Source organism: Pseudophryne corroboree, unplaced genomic scaffold (genome assembly GCF_028390025.1).
Source record: "Pseudophryne corroboree isolate aPseCor3 unplaced genomic scaffold, aPseCor3.hap2 scaffold_302, whole genome shotgun sequence".
Taxonomy (NCBI): Eukaryota; Metazoa; Chordata; class Amphibia; order Anura; family Myobatrachidae; genus Pseudophryne; species Pseudophryne corroboree.
In genome coordinates, this window is record NW_026969693.1 from 249,464 (window position 1) to 262,684 (window position 13,221).

Sequence of the window (13,221 nt, forward strand, 5' to 3'; positions counted from 1 at the left end):
CTGATCCACTGTCTGGTTGGAAAGACTGTAAACAATCATGCAAAGCCTGAGAAAATATACTTGGACTGTCTATGAAACCTTGGGGTAACCGAGTCCACGTGTATTGGACTCCTCTGTATGTGAATGCAAACAAATATTGGCTGTCAGGGTGCAGAGGTACCGAAAAGAAAGCGGAGCAGAGGTCAATAACAGTGAAAAATTTGGCAGTGGGAGGAATTTGCATTAGGATGACAGCTGGATTAGGCACTACGGGGAACTGACTCTCAACTATTTTGTTAATCCCCCTTAGATCCTGCACTAGCCTGTAACCCCTCCCCCCACTCTTTTTAACAGGGAAGATGGGACTATTTGCTGTGCTGGACGTTCTTACTAGAATGCCCTGTTGTAGCAAGCGCTCTATTACGGGAAAAACTCCTAACTCCACCTCTGGCTTCAGAGGATACTGTGGGATTTTTGGAGCTATCCTACCATCTTTTACTTGCACAACTACTGGAGCTACGTTTGCCATTAATCCAGTGCCCGGACGAGCCCCCAATTGACAATGCTAAATTCCTTGTCGTATAAACAACCCTTTATGAAGCTAAGAACACTGTACGCTGTTTACTTAAGAAGTACCGTAATGGTACGCTATTGACGTAGCGATCGCTCAGCCGTAGGCGAGACGCTCAAGCGTCACGTTCGCTCGCGGCCCAGTGATCACAGGACACGTTATTGGCTATGTCTAGGGGAATGATTCGCTATGGCGTAGCTTACGCTCGAGACCACGAGGAGGTCACCAGCGATGCAGACGCTCACAACACTATACCTTTATGTTAAAACCTTATACCAATGAAATACACTGAATACCTTAATGTGAGTACAGGGTGTAAATGCAACCTTGTGTAACCTGACTAACTACAAAGCTGCTTGAGCGTCACCGACGCTCAAGTGAACACTTAACACTATAGAAAATACACAGATACTGGTTTAGGTTCCAAAGCCTATTAACTGTATTATATCTAATATACTTGTAAAAGGGGATAACAGTACAAATGATACACTACAATATAACAAGGACTTCCTAACCACAGAACTAAACAATAAATACAAAAAGACAATACTACACTGACCTAAATGCAATACAGTACAATACTATAATACTATGAGAGATATAAGAGAAAAGAAGAGAGAGAGAGATAGAGAGAGAGAGAGAAATTGGCTCACAGAAAGACAATGATTACGGAGAGAAACTTACGCACAAAGGGTATGATCGCCTGCGCCTCGATATCCAGCTCCCGGCTATCAGCAGATAACCGTTGATGAGAGAGTGAGAGCTGGATGTGGTCGGCCTGCCTATTTATACCCCACACACAATGCAATCTCATGGTCCTACAATCCCATTGTCCATTGGCCGAAGGAATTCGGCCCTGCATCATAACAAAAGGTCATAGGGTGATTCATACAGGTGGGCTGTGACGATTTCCAACAGCTCAGGTGGGTGGGAAACTGGGTTTCCCGCCGCATACCTGAGTATGAGTAAATAATAGAAATGGACATAAACTTCTTATGTCCATAACTATTCGCACGAGCGATTAATACGCTCCAAACCAACACCGGAATATTGCTAATTAAATACTCTTCCGATGGGTACCAAACACTGCTGTATGATTCCTGTTAGACCCTTCGTACGATATAAAGAGGGATTCCTCAGCTCTGGGACATTGTATTTTAACCAAACTTTCAGAATCTATCAAAGGGACCATGATCTATAAACTACATTAATTGTGAAAATATGTAACGAATGAGTCGCACGCTACGACTACGTAAACTCTACCGTAAATGCGCATACCGCGCCTGCGAGTGTACGCTATTGTGGGTATGCGCCTCCACGGGAGAGCGTACGCACGCGCAGCGCGGACCAGTGTGCGGTGCAAATATGGCAACGTGCATTGAGACATTTTTCTGACTTTGACACAGGGCACGGGAGTATACAGCGCCGCTGGGAGTGATGAAGCTGCAGTAAAGATGTCTATTAGACCTAGCCTGCTGCAGCCCTTGTAGATTCTCATAAAACAAGTTCTTCTTTTCTTGTCAAAATTAATAGCTAAGAATAGGCTGCCTGAGGCAGGCCCCTGTTAAGTGGCCTGCTACTGAAGGCACCAACTACAAACTGAGCTCCCTGTTCATGGAAGCGGGGTTATAGAGGAGGATGCGCTGAGCATCTTGGGAACAGTCAAAAGCTTTGAGCCGGTTGGTGCCTCAGATCAAGATCCTACTCTACACCCCAATGTGAATCCTTGTGGAGTCCAGTGTACCCCACAGAAGAAATTAATGTGTCACACCCATTGGCAGCAACCTTAGAATAGCTGCTGACGGGCACAATTGAGAAAGGAAGGGGGGGGGGGACATTTGAATCCAGCACATAGATGCAATTCAAATATGTAATTTGTACCTTCCTATTTTAAAATATAATGGATGAACCTCACCCTGTGAGAACAATCTTCATGATCAAGAGATCTCATATGCAAAATAAGTATGAGTTGGGATAGGGCTGGGGAGGGTGGCTGCTCGGGCAGCCCCTCCCCCGTCAAGTTAAGGAGATTCAACTGAGGACGCACAAGGGAACTCTCGTCTTGGGACAACAACTGCAGGGAGACCACATCTGTTCAGATGAACATGGGAGGGTGGAAGGCTGCCTAATATTGAAGCACCATCAAATATCAAACCATATGCAACAACTAGTACAAGCATTCCTGGGGGAAGGTCTGCAGAAGACGGATTTGCATACGGTGATGTCATCCAAGATGTGGGCCAAAGTTGGCTGGAACCCTCATCTGCATATGAAAAGAGAAAAGGGGCATGCAGGGCATGGCGGCCTTTTGCGGTGCTTGGATGACCCCTAGTTCGCATTAAACACCCCCACCCTCCTTTGGTGTGGGGCTCATGTTGGCCATGCCCCATCCCCTGAAGCATTCAAGCTGATTTCTTGCAGCAGCTGGGCACTGTAACAGCTCCAGAGCTGTTCTGTAAGGCAAGTAAAAGGGTGTGGGCCCTGCAGCACCACCTGTAGTTCGCATTGTGCGTTGGAAGGCACAAAGTAAGCAGACGGGAGGAGAAGTCAGGATAGTGCGCAAGGGCATCCCTTTCTCTTAGTCCGTAGAGGATGCTGGGGTCACATTAAGAACCATGGGGTATAGACGGGATCCGCAAGAGACATGGGCACTTTAAGACTTTCAAAGGGTGTGAACTGGCTCCTCCCTCTATGCCCCTCCTCCAGACTCCAGTTATAGGAACTGTGCCCAGGGAGACGGACATTTCGAGGAAAGGATTTATTGTTAAACTAAGGTGAGCATCTTACCAGCTCACACCTTAAGCATGCCGCAGAACGTGGCATTCAACAGAACACAAGCCAACGGCATGAACAATTGCAGCAAAAAGCTGACCAGAACCATAACATAACATGTGTATAACCACAAGTAATAACTGCAGACACAGTATGGACTGGGACGGGTGCCCAGCATCCTCTACGGACTAAGAGAAAAGGATTTACCGGTAGGTATTAAAATCCTATTTTCTCATACGACCTAGAGGATGCTGGGGTCACATTAAGAACCATGGGGTTATACCAAAGCTCTTGAACGGGTGGGAGAGTGCGTACGACTCTGCAGCACCGAATGACCCAACTTGAGGTTATCATCAGCCAAGGTATCAAACTTGTAAAACTTAGCAAAAGTGTTTACTAAATAGCTGCTCGGCAAAGTTGCAATGCCGAGACTCCCCGACCAGCTGCCCAGGATGAACCCACCTTTCTAGTAGAATGGGTCTTCACCTAATTCAGTAACGGCAATCCTGCCATGGAATGAGCATGCTGAATCTTACCACAGATCCAGCGCATAATGGTCTACATGGAAGCAGGACACCCAATCCTGTTGGGAGCATACAGGACAAACAGAGCCTCTGTTTTCCTAATCTGAACCGTTCTGGTGACATAAATTTTCAAAGTTCTGACCACAGCCAGAGACTTTGACTCAACGAAGGTGTCAGTGGCCAAAGGCACCATGTGGAAAGATGAACCACCTTCGGCAGAAATTGTTGACGTGTCCTCAATTCTGCTCTATCTTCATGAAAGATCAAATAAAGGCTCTTGTGATACTGCATGGTTTGTACTGTTTTCCATGTGCTCCCAGATCTTTCAAGCAAGTAGCATGGTCAAGAAAGTTCTGTTTGAAAAGAAACAACATTTACTGTCATTGTTATAGAATTTGGGAGAAAAAACAAGAAGAAATCTGCACTGTTGACGCACTGGACAGAATGAATGAATCATAAAATATAACCTTTATTAAGTATGTATTAAAATTGGATAAATATTAATATTATTATCCCAAACTGCAGTGAAACATAAAGGTTAAAATCACAGAACTAACATACATGTGCATAAGAAGAATAAAGAGATGTGAAAAAAAGGTTTAAAAAGCGTGTCCGTGTGTGATTATTTTTGAAGGCACAACCCTGGCGGGGTTGTTTATATAGATATATATGTTGCTAATAATCACTTTCTAGCGTAATGTTATTAAATAGCTGTTAGTATCTATGTCGTCAGGTACCACTGGGTCGTATCCTATATACTCCCTTCACTCAATAGGGGTTACCTCCCGGGAAGCCATCCCCATTGGCGAATTTGTGGGGGTGATTGAGTATAACCGGTAAGCTAACCTCCAATTTGTGGGGTGCTTAGGTAGATGGGGATCACTTATTTCTCTGTGTCCCCTAAGACTATATTCCTAAATTCAATACCACAGGGGGATAGCTTTCTATATCGGATAAGGAATCACTTGATAGGGAAATCTCTATGCATCATGGAAAGATCATATTTATTAATATCCAAACTAAAAAAATGATGAATAGCTTTAATTTAGCTGTTTAGATATAGTTAATTGGCGAGATATACCAACAGGTGCGGTTGCCTTAAGGAATATGGCAATTCCAATATAAATAGCAGCCCTCCTTCATATAATCAGCCAGATCTTATTAAATCTGGTCCAGATAAAGCCGTTCAGATATACTTAATTGACAACATATATCAATCGGTGGGGTTGCCTTAAGGAATATAGCAATTCCAATTCTCATATAAATAGCAACCTTCCTTCATATATTCAGCCAGATCTTATTTAATCTGATCTAGGCGTAGGCAATAATGCTTTCCTTAGAGGTATAGCCACCTCAATTCTTATTAGGAAGCAAAGTGTCTGTCATAATGGTTTATCCAATTCATCTAAGAAATAATATATTCCATGTGTCAGAGATTCATTACTCTCTATTTACACTGTTAAAGAGTTAATTCTTATTATGTTACAGTGTAATGAAATTATCATATAGGGAGATGTGGCAATTCCATGTGCTATATATATAATAACCCTTAGTGGTCCAGATTCCACAATGAGGAATTTTCTTATAAACCGCTGAAACACACAGCTGTTTGACTGACTTCCAAATATATCTATCTCACTTTGTAACAGTCTTATGATAGAGAAACTGTTACATATTCGGTCACTTAGTTATCTAAAGGTAAACAGACTCAGTGTGAGGGTAATATAATATATCAAATGCGCTGTCAATAATCGTGGTAACTGGTGTAATAATGTGGTATATTGAGTATGCTAGTAAGGCATATAACTGCTCTCCAGCCTTTAAGTGTTACCAATCAATTTGTTACACTGTAAAGGATTTATGGTGTCCTGTTAGGACATGCAGCTGCTAGGCTGACTCAAAGATTTATCCATTTGTAACAATTATGTAACAGTTATATACATGTTACTGGTATTACATAGAAATAGTATGACACAGGCCAGCAGTCCCATGTGTCTAGATTCCACAATAGGAGATTTTCTTTGTCTTATAAACTGCTGGAACACACAGCTGCTAGACTGACTTCAAATATATATATTACTTTGTAACAGTCTTATAGTAAAGAGACTGTTACACACTGTCATTTAGTTATCTCAAGGTTAGCAGATTCTGTGTGAGGATAGTGTTCTGTTAGAACATGCAGCTGCTAGGCTGACTCATAGAAAATGTATCCATTTGTAACAAATGACACATACAGCATTAAATTAATATCTATAGCAGCCCATGTGACATCTCTACTCTTATCATAATTGTCTGGTTATTGCCAATCTGGACAGCAGGAGTGATATATATTCACTAGTCCCAATATCCCATCATATAAATATACCCACACTGATATACTTTCTTATCAAGAGTTATTAGTAGCTATCTGTATGCACTTTAGACATTGTATCTGCTAAGTGACATCATATCTAGTGTATTCCTTTCTTATAGCTCAGCTTCTATTCCCTATTAGTGGAGACTAACAGCTAACATCATAATCATATATTTTTGTTTTATAACATTTCACATGAGTCAAATACACGCGGACACGCCGTGCCCTACACGTGTGTTTCACTGCATCTATGGCAACTTACATTAAAGCTAACAAGAAAGCACACTCGTTCTGTCTTTAAACTGATAAAAGAAACCCCAATAATATGGGGCATGCAAAAATTGAGATAAAACTCAGTTTTGCTCCTCTCCACGGAAATCTTTAATAAAAGGCGAAATATTTGTTAGTTCTGAAGAGAAACCAGAGCATGACCAAGATTCCACCTGTCGCCTGAGTGCCATGCCAGCAGTTCTCATTGAGCTCAAAGTGAGCACCCAATTTGAAAGAAAGATAGCAGATTTCTCACCAGGCTTCCCCTAGCTATAAACATGGTTTGTACTCTTTTCCATGTGTTCCCAGATCTTTCAAGCAATTAGTATAGTCAAGAAAGTTCTGTTTGAAAAGAAACAAACATTTACTGTCATTTCTATGCAAATGAGCTTACATTAAAGCACACTCGTTCTATCTTTAAACAGATAAAATAAAACCCCAATAAGATGGGGAATGCAAAATTTGAGATAAAACTCAGTTTTGCTCCTCTCCACGGAAATCTTTAGTAAAAGGCGAAAGATTTGTTCGTTCTGAAGAGAAACCAGAGCATGACCAAGATTCCACCTGTCGCCTGAGTGCCATGCCAGCAGTCCTCATTCAGCTCAAAGTGAGCACCCAATTTGAAAGAAAGAAAGCAGATTTCTCACCAGGCTTCCCCTTGCTATAAGCATGGTTTGTACTCTTTTCCATGTGCTCCCAGATCTTTCAAGCAAGTAGCATGGTCAAGAAAGTTCTGTTTGAAAAGAAACAGACATTTACTGTCATTGTTATACAAATAAACTTACATTAAAGCCAACAAGAAAGCATACTCATTCTGTCCTTAAACTGATAAAAGAAACCCCAATAATATGGGGCATGCAAAAATTGAGATAAAACTCAGTTTTGCTCCTCTCCACGGAAATCTTTAATAAATGGCGAAAGATTTGTTCATTCTGAAGAGAAACCAGAGCATGACCAAGATTCCACCTGTCGCCTGAGTGCCATGCCAGCAGTCCTCATTCAGATCAAAGTGAGCGCCCAATTTGAAAGAAAGCAGATTTCTCACCTGGCTTCTCCTTGCTATAAGCATGGTTTGTACTGTATTCCATGTGCTCCCAGATCTTTCAAGCAAGTAGCATGGTCAAGAAAGTTCTGTTTGAAAAGAAACAAACATTTACTGTAATTTCTATGCAAATGAGCTTTCATTAAAGCACACTCATTCTATCTTTAAACCGATAAAAGAAAATCCAAAAAGATGGGGCATGCAAAAATTGAGGTAAAACTCAGTTTTGCTCCTCTCCACGGAAATCTTTAGTAAAAGGCGAAAGATTTGTTCGTTCTGAAGAGAAACCAGAGCATGACCAAGATTTTCATCTGAAAATATGTGTTCTCCCTGCAGTTGTTGTCCCCAGATGAGAGTTCCCTTGTGCTGCCTCAGTTGAATCTCCTTTACTTGACAGAGATGTGCCTGAGCAGCGGCCCTCCCCAGCCCTATCCCAAATCATACTTATTTTGCATAGGAGATACCATGGTCATGAAGATTGTTCTCCCAGGGTGAGGTTCATTCATTGCATTCTGGGTATGCTGACCCCTGTGATTTCCCCAATGTGGGAAACTCGACTGCATTATTTGTGGTAGTGGGGGACTGTGTTTGTGCTTTCCTCTGGTCAGCTCTGGTAAAAGTCAGATTTCTTTGTCTCAGATCTTCCTCTAGCCTTGTTCTTCTTTCGAGAGTTCCCTTGTGCTGCCTCAGTTGGATCTCCTTCACTTGACAGGGGGTGCCCGAGCAGCAATCCTCCACAGCTCTAGCCCAACTCCTACTTACCTGCCAGGTGAGATACTATGATCTTCACTGTTAGGGCAATCAGGATGTGGAATTCCCTGCCAGGGAAGGTGGTAATGGCGGACTCTGTAATTGGATTTAAAAAAGGAATGGATACATTTCTGAATGAAAAAGCTATCTAAGGTTATAATACTTAAAATATCAACATGGTTAATCCGGGGGTAACATGAGTTATAGTAGCTAACTAGTCATAAAACATTATTCAGCAAGTATGTAGAATCATCACAACTTAAAACAGGTTGAACACGATGGGCAATTTGCCTCTATTCAACCTCAAAAACTATGTTACTATATGTTACTATATTACTATGTTACTGTAGTATACAGAAAACCAAAATGCAATGAACAGTGATAGTGAGCACTGATGAGGATACTAGAACTGACACTGAGCAGCAAGATGCAGCACTGGACTATTAGTAATGTACTGTAGTATGCTGAGCACCACAATGCAGCACAAGACAATGAGCAGTGATACTGAGCACTGATGAGGATACTACTGAGAACTGACACTGAGCAGGAGAGACACACTACTAGTATTACTGAGCAGCAATAAGTAACCACTGATACTGAGCACTGATATTGAGATTTCCACTGAGAGAACATAGCCACGTCCATTCCGCTCTCTCTTCAATGCACGAGTAAAAATGGCGGCAACGCGCAGCTCTTTATATGGAATCCGAATCTCGCGAGAATCCGACAGCGGGATGATGACATTTTCCCTTGTTCAGGTTTTGCGAGTCAGGCGGGAACAACCGAGCCTGCCTCGGACCAGTGTAAACAACGTGGAGTTCGTGGGGAATTCGGTTCTCGGAGAACCGAACCCGCTCCTCTCTACCTTATACCAATCAATTTTTTTATTTTCAATCTAAGCCCCTGCAGTTTTCTGTAAGCATCTGCTTCGCTATGATGATCAACAAGTCACAAGGGCAAACACTCAGGGCTTGAGGCGTAGATCTTAGGACCAGCTGCTACAAGCATGGCAGAGGTGTCACTATCACTGGTGACACCCAGAGAGGTGGCGAGGGAGATTGTAATGCAGTGCGCGCAGATAAGCAGCGCAATGGTAAAAAGGAGGCATGGTTTCATAGGTAGGGGCGTGGCCTGGTGGCCTGAATCTACATTTTGTTGCTCCGGGTGTCCCGGGGGTTGGGGGCTGCACCCGGGGACTAGTGTGTGAGCGGTGCTGGCTCCTGCACAGTGAAAGGGCATGGCCACCCAGCATGACGCCTCCCTTCTTGACCATGCTGTAATTGCAGTCGCACTGCAGTTCAGCGTGATCATAAAAAATGGTGTAGCCTCCTGCTGGTGCAGACTGTATGTGCGCGCAGGAAGCCGCCACCATTTTTGTGATCACAGCGGCTGAATGTGATGTCATACAGCCGCTGTGACCACGCCCCCTGTGTCTACTCCGTTGCAGACCCCATTTTGAAGCCTTGCCCCCGCACCGCTCCATCCCTGACTTGGAAATGGAGTGTTGCTGACCCACCTATCCCCCCCCGCCCCGATTGACAGGCAGAGGCGATCGCATTCTCTGCGGGGTGCCGCAGAAAATGCAGGCACATGCGTATGCTCTTAGCAATTTTTGCAGTTGGATCGCTTATTGTGATTGCAATCCAACCTGAATCAGGCCCTATTACCTATCACAATGCGCTGCGGGCAGTACAAAATTGGGTTAATATAGGAGAAAAACCCCCAGACCTGTGCTCCTTAACTGTACCTGGTGGCTAGTGGAGCGGCTGCCCAGTAATCAGTGTCCACGCCAGTGCGCACACGGTCCACCCCCTACGGCCACGCTCCCCTTCATCAGCGGCCTCGTGATCCGGAAGGGTGGTGTGTGTGTGACTGACCTTAGGATGAAACCGGACCCTCCGCTGCAGTGACCCAGCAACCAGGGCACGGGAGTATACAGCGCCGCTGGGAGTGATGAAGCTGCAGTAAAGATGTCTATTAGACCTAGCCTGCTGCAGCCCTTGTAGATTCTCATAAAACAAGTTCTTCTTTTCTTGTCAAAATTTATAGCTAAGAATAGGCTGCCTGAGGCAGGCCCCTGTTAAGTGGCCTGCTACTGAAGGCACCAACTACAAACTGAGCTCCCTGTTCATGGAAGCGGGGTTATAGAGGAGAATGCACTGAGCATCTTGGGAACAGTCAAAAGCTTTGAGCCGGTTGGTGCCTCAGATCAAGATCCTACTGTACACCCCAATGTGAATCCTTGTGGAGTCCAGTGTACCCCACAGAAGAAATTAATGTGTCACACCCATTGGCAGCAACCTTAGAATAGCTGCTGACGGGCACAATTGAGAAAGGAAGGGGGGGGGGGGGACATTTGAATCCAGCACATAAATGCAATTCAAATATGTAATTTGTACCTTCCTATTTTAAAATATAATGGATGAACCTCACCCTGTGAGAACAATCTTCATGATCAAGAGATCACATATGCAAAATAAGTATGAGTTGGGATAGGGCTGGGGAGGGTGGCTGCTCGGGCAGCCCCTTCCCCGTCAAGTTAAGGAGATTCAACTGAGGAAGCACAAGGGAACTCTCGTCTGGGGACAACAACTGCAGGGAGACCACATCTTTTCAGATGAACATGGGAGGGCGGAAGGCTGCCTAATACTGAAGCACCATCAAATATCAAACCATATGCAACATCTAGTACAAGCCTTCCTGGGGGAAGGTCTGCAGCAGATGGATTTGCATACAGTGATGTTATTCAAGCAGTGGGCCAAAGTTGGCTGGAACCCTCATCTGCATATGAAAAGAGAAAAGGGGCGTGCAGGGCATGGCGGCCTTTTGCAGTGCTTGGATGACCCCTAGTTCTCATTAAACACCCCCACCCTCCTTTGGTGTGGGGCTCATGTTGGCCATGCCCCATCCCCTGAAGCATTCAAGCTGATTTCTTGCAGCAGCTGGGCACTGTAACAGCTCCAGAGCTGTTCTGTAAGGCAAGTAAAAGGGTGTGGGCCCTGCAGCACCACCTGTAGTTTGCATTGTGCGTTGGAAGGCACAAAGTAAGCAGACGGGAGGAGAAGTCAGGATAGTGCGCAAGGGCATCCTTTTCTCTTAGTCCGTAGAGGATGCTGGGGTCACATTAAGAACCATGGGGTATAGACGGGATCCGCAAGAGACATGGGCACTTTAAGACTATCAAAGGGTGTGAACTGGCTCCTCCCTCTATGCCCCTCCTCCAGACTCCAGTTATAGGAACTGTGCCCATGGAGACGGACATTTCGAGGAAAGGATTTATTGTTAAACTAAGGTGAGCATCTTACCAGCTGACACCTTAAGCATGCCGCAGAACGTGGCATTCAACAGAACACAAGCCAACGGCATGAATAATTGCAGCAAAAAGCTGACCAGAACCATAACACAACATGTGTATAACCACAAGTAATAACTGCAGACACAGTATGGACTGGGACGGGTGCCCAGCATCCTCTACAGACTAAGAGAAAAGGATTTACCGGTAGGTATTAAAATCCTATTTTCTCATACGACCTAGAGGATGCTGGGGTCACATTAAGAACCATGGGGTTATACCAAAGCTCTTGAACGGGTGGAAGAGTGCGTACGACTCTGCAGCACCGAATTACCCAACTTGAAGTTATCATCGGCCAAGGTATCAAACTTGTAAAACTTAGCAAAAGTGTTTACTAAATAGCTGCTCGGCAAAGTTGCAATGCCGAGACTCCCCGACCAGCTGCCCAGGATGAACCCACCTTTCTAGTAGAATGGGTCTTCACCTAATTCAGTAACGGCAATCCTGCCATGGAATGAGCATGCTGAATCTTACCACAGATCCAGCGCATAATGGTCTACATGGAAGCAGGACACCCAATCCTGTTGGGAGCATACAGGACAAACAGAGCCTCTGTTTTCCTAATCTGAACCGTTCTGGTGACATAAATTTTCAAAGTTCTGACCACAGCCAGAGACTTTGACTCAACGAAGGTGTCAGTGGCCAAAGGCACCATGTGGAAAGATGAACCACCTTCGGCAGAAATTGTTGACGTGTCCTCAATTCTGCTCTATCTTCATGAAAGATCAAATAAAGGCTCTTGTGATACTGCATGGTTTGTACTGTTTTCCATGTGCTCCCAGATCTTTCAAGCAAGTAGCATGGTCAAGAAAGTTCTGTTTGAAAAGAAACAAACATTTACTGTCATTGTTATGCAAATAAACTTACATTAAAGCTAACCAGAAAGCACACTCGTTCTGTCTTTAAACTGATAAAAGAAACCCCAATAATATGGGCATACCTCCCAACTTTGTCGGCTCGCAAAGAGGGACACACGCGCGGCGAAGTCGCACGCGCTCCCAAAAAGGGCGTGGCCTAAGTAAAAAGGGGCATGGCTTCGCGGGAGGACCCGCGATCGCGAGTCACGCCCCCGTTTTCGGCACTGAGGGGGCATGCCCAGCGCTCTGTGAGCCGCTGGCATGCCACCTCTCCCTCTGACTTCAGTGAATAGACGCTGTGCGCACAGCGACTATTCACCGCTGCTCTGCTAAGCAGGGCAGCGACAGACAGAGCCTCCCAACTGTCCTCCCCACCGCGGGACACTGCGGCCCGCAGGTGGGACAGCGGGACAGTCCCCAAAAAACGGGACTGTCCCGCGAAAATCGGGACAGTTGGGAGGTATGATATGGGGCATGCAAAAATTGAGATAAAACTCAGTTTTGCTCCTCTCCACGGAAATCTTTAGTAAAAGGCGAAAGATTTGTTCGTTCTGAAGAGAAACCAGAGCATGACCAAGATTCCACCTGTCGCCTGAGTGCCATGCCAGCAGTCCTCATTCAGCTCAAAGTGAGCACCCAATTTGAAAGAAAGAAAGCAGATTTCTCACCAGGCTTCCCCTTGCTATAAACATGGTTTGTACTCTTTTCCATGTGCTCCCAGATCTTTCAAGCAATTAGTATGGTCAAGAAA

General features: G+C 44.7%; 6 non-coding genes across 6 annotated transcripts; 1 reads left to right on the plus strand and 5 right to left on the minus strand.

The window, feature by feature from the left end:
* Positions 1-6,512: 6,512 nt before the first annotated feature.
* On the minus strand, positions 6,513-6,628 carry LOC135016799 (U5 spliceosomal RNA). The gene has a single exon (XR_010214793.1). It is a non-coding gene; the product is annotated as a U5 spliceosomal RNA (small nuclear RNA).
* A 275-nt stretch (positions 6,629-6,903) lies between these two features.
* Positions 6,904-7,019, minus strand: LOC135016768 (U5 spliceosomal RNA). Its single transcript, XR_010214762.1, has one exon. It is a non-coding gene; the product is annotated as a U5 spliceosomal RNA (small nuclear RNA).
* A 286-nt stretch (positions 7,020-7,305) lies between these two features.
* On the minus strand, positions 7,306-7,421 carry LOC135016793 (U5 spliceosomal RNA). The gene has a single exon (XR_010214787.1). It is a non-coding gene; the product is annotated as a U5 spliceosomal RNA (small nuclear RNA).
* Positions 7,422-7,691: 270 nt separating this feature from the next.
* LOC135016787 (U5 spliceosomal RNA) lies at positions 7,692-7,807 on the minus strand. Its single transcript, XR_010214781.1, has one exon. It is a non-coding gene; the product is annotated as a U5 spliceosomal RNA (small nuclear RNA).
* A 144-nt stretch (positions 7,808-7,951) lies between these two features.
* LOC135016769 (U1 spliceosomal RNA) lies at positions 7,952-8,114 on the plus strand. Its single transcript, XR_010214763.1, has one exon. It is a non-coding gene; the product is annotated as a U1 spliceosomal RNA (small nuclear RNA).
* A 4,814-nt stretch (positions 8,115-12,928) lies between these two features.
* LOC135016804 (U5 spliceosomal RNA) lies at positions 12,929-13,041 on the minus strand. Its single transcript, XR_010214798.1, has one exon. It is a non-coding gene; the product is annotated as a U5 spliceosomal RNA (small nuclear RNA).
* Between the last annotated feature and the right edge of the window lie 180 nt (positions 13,042-13,221).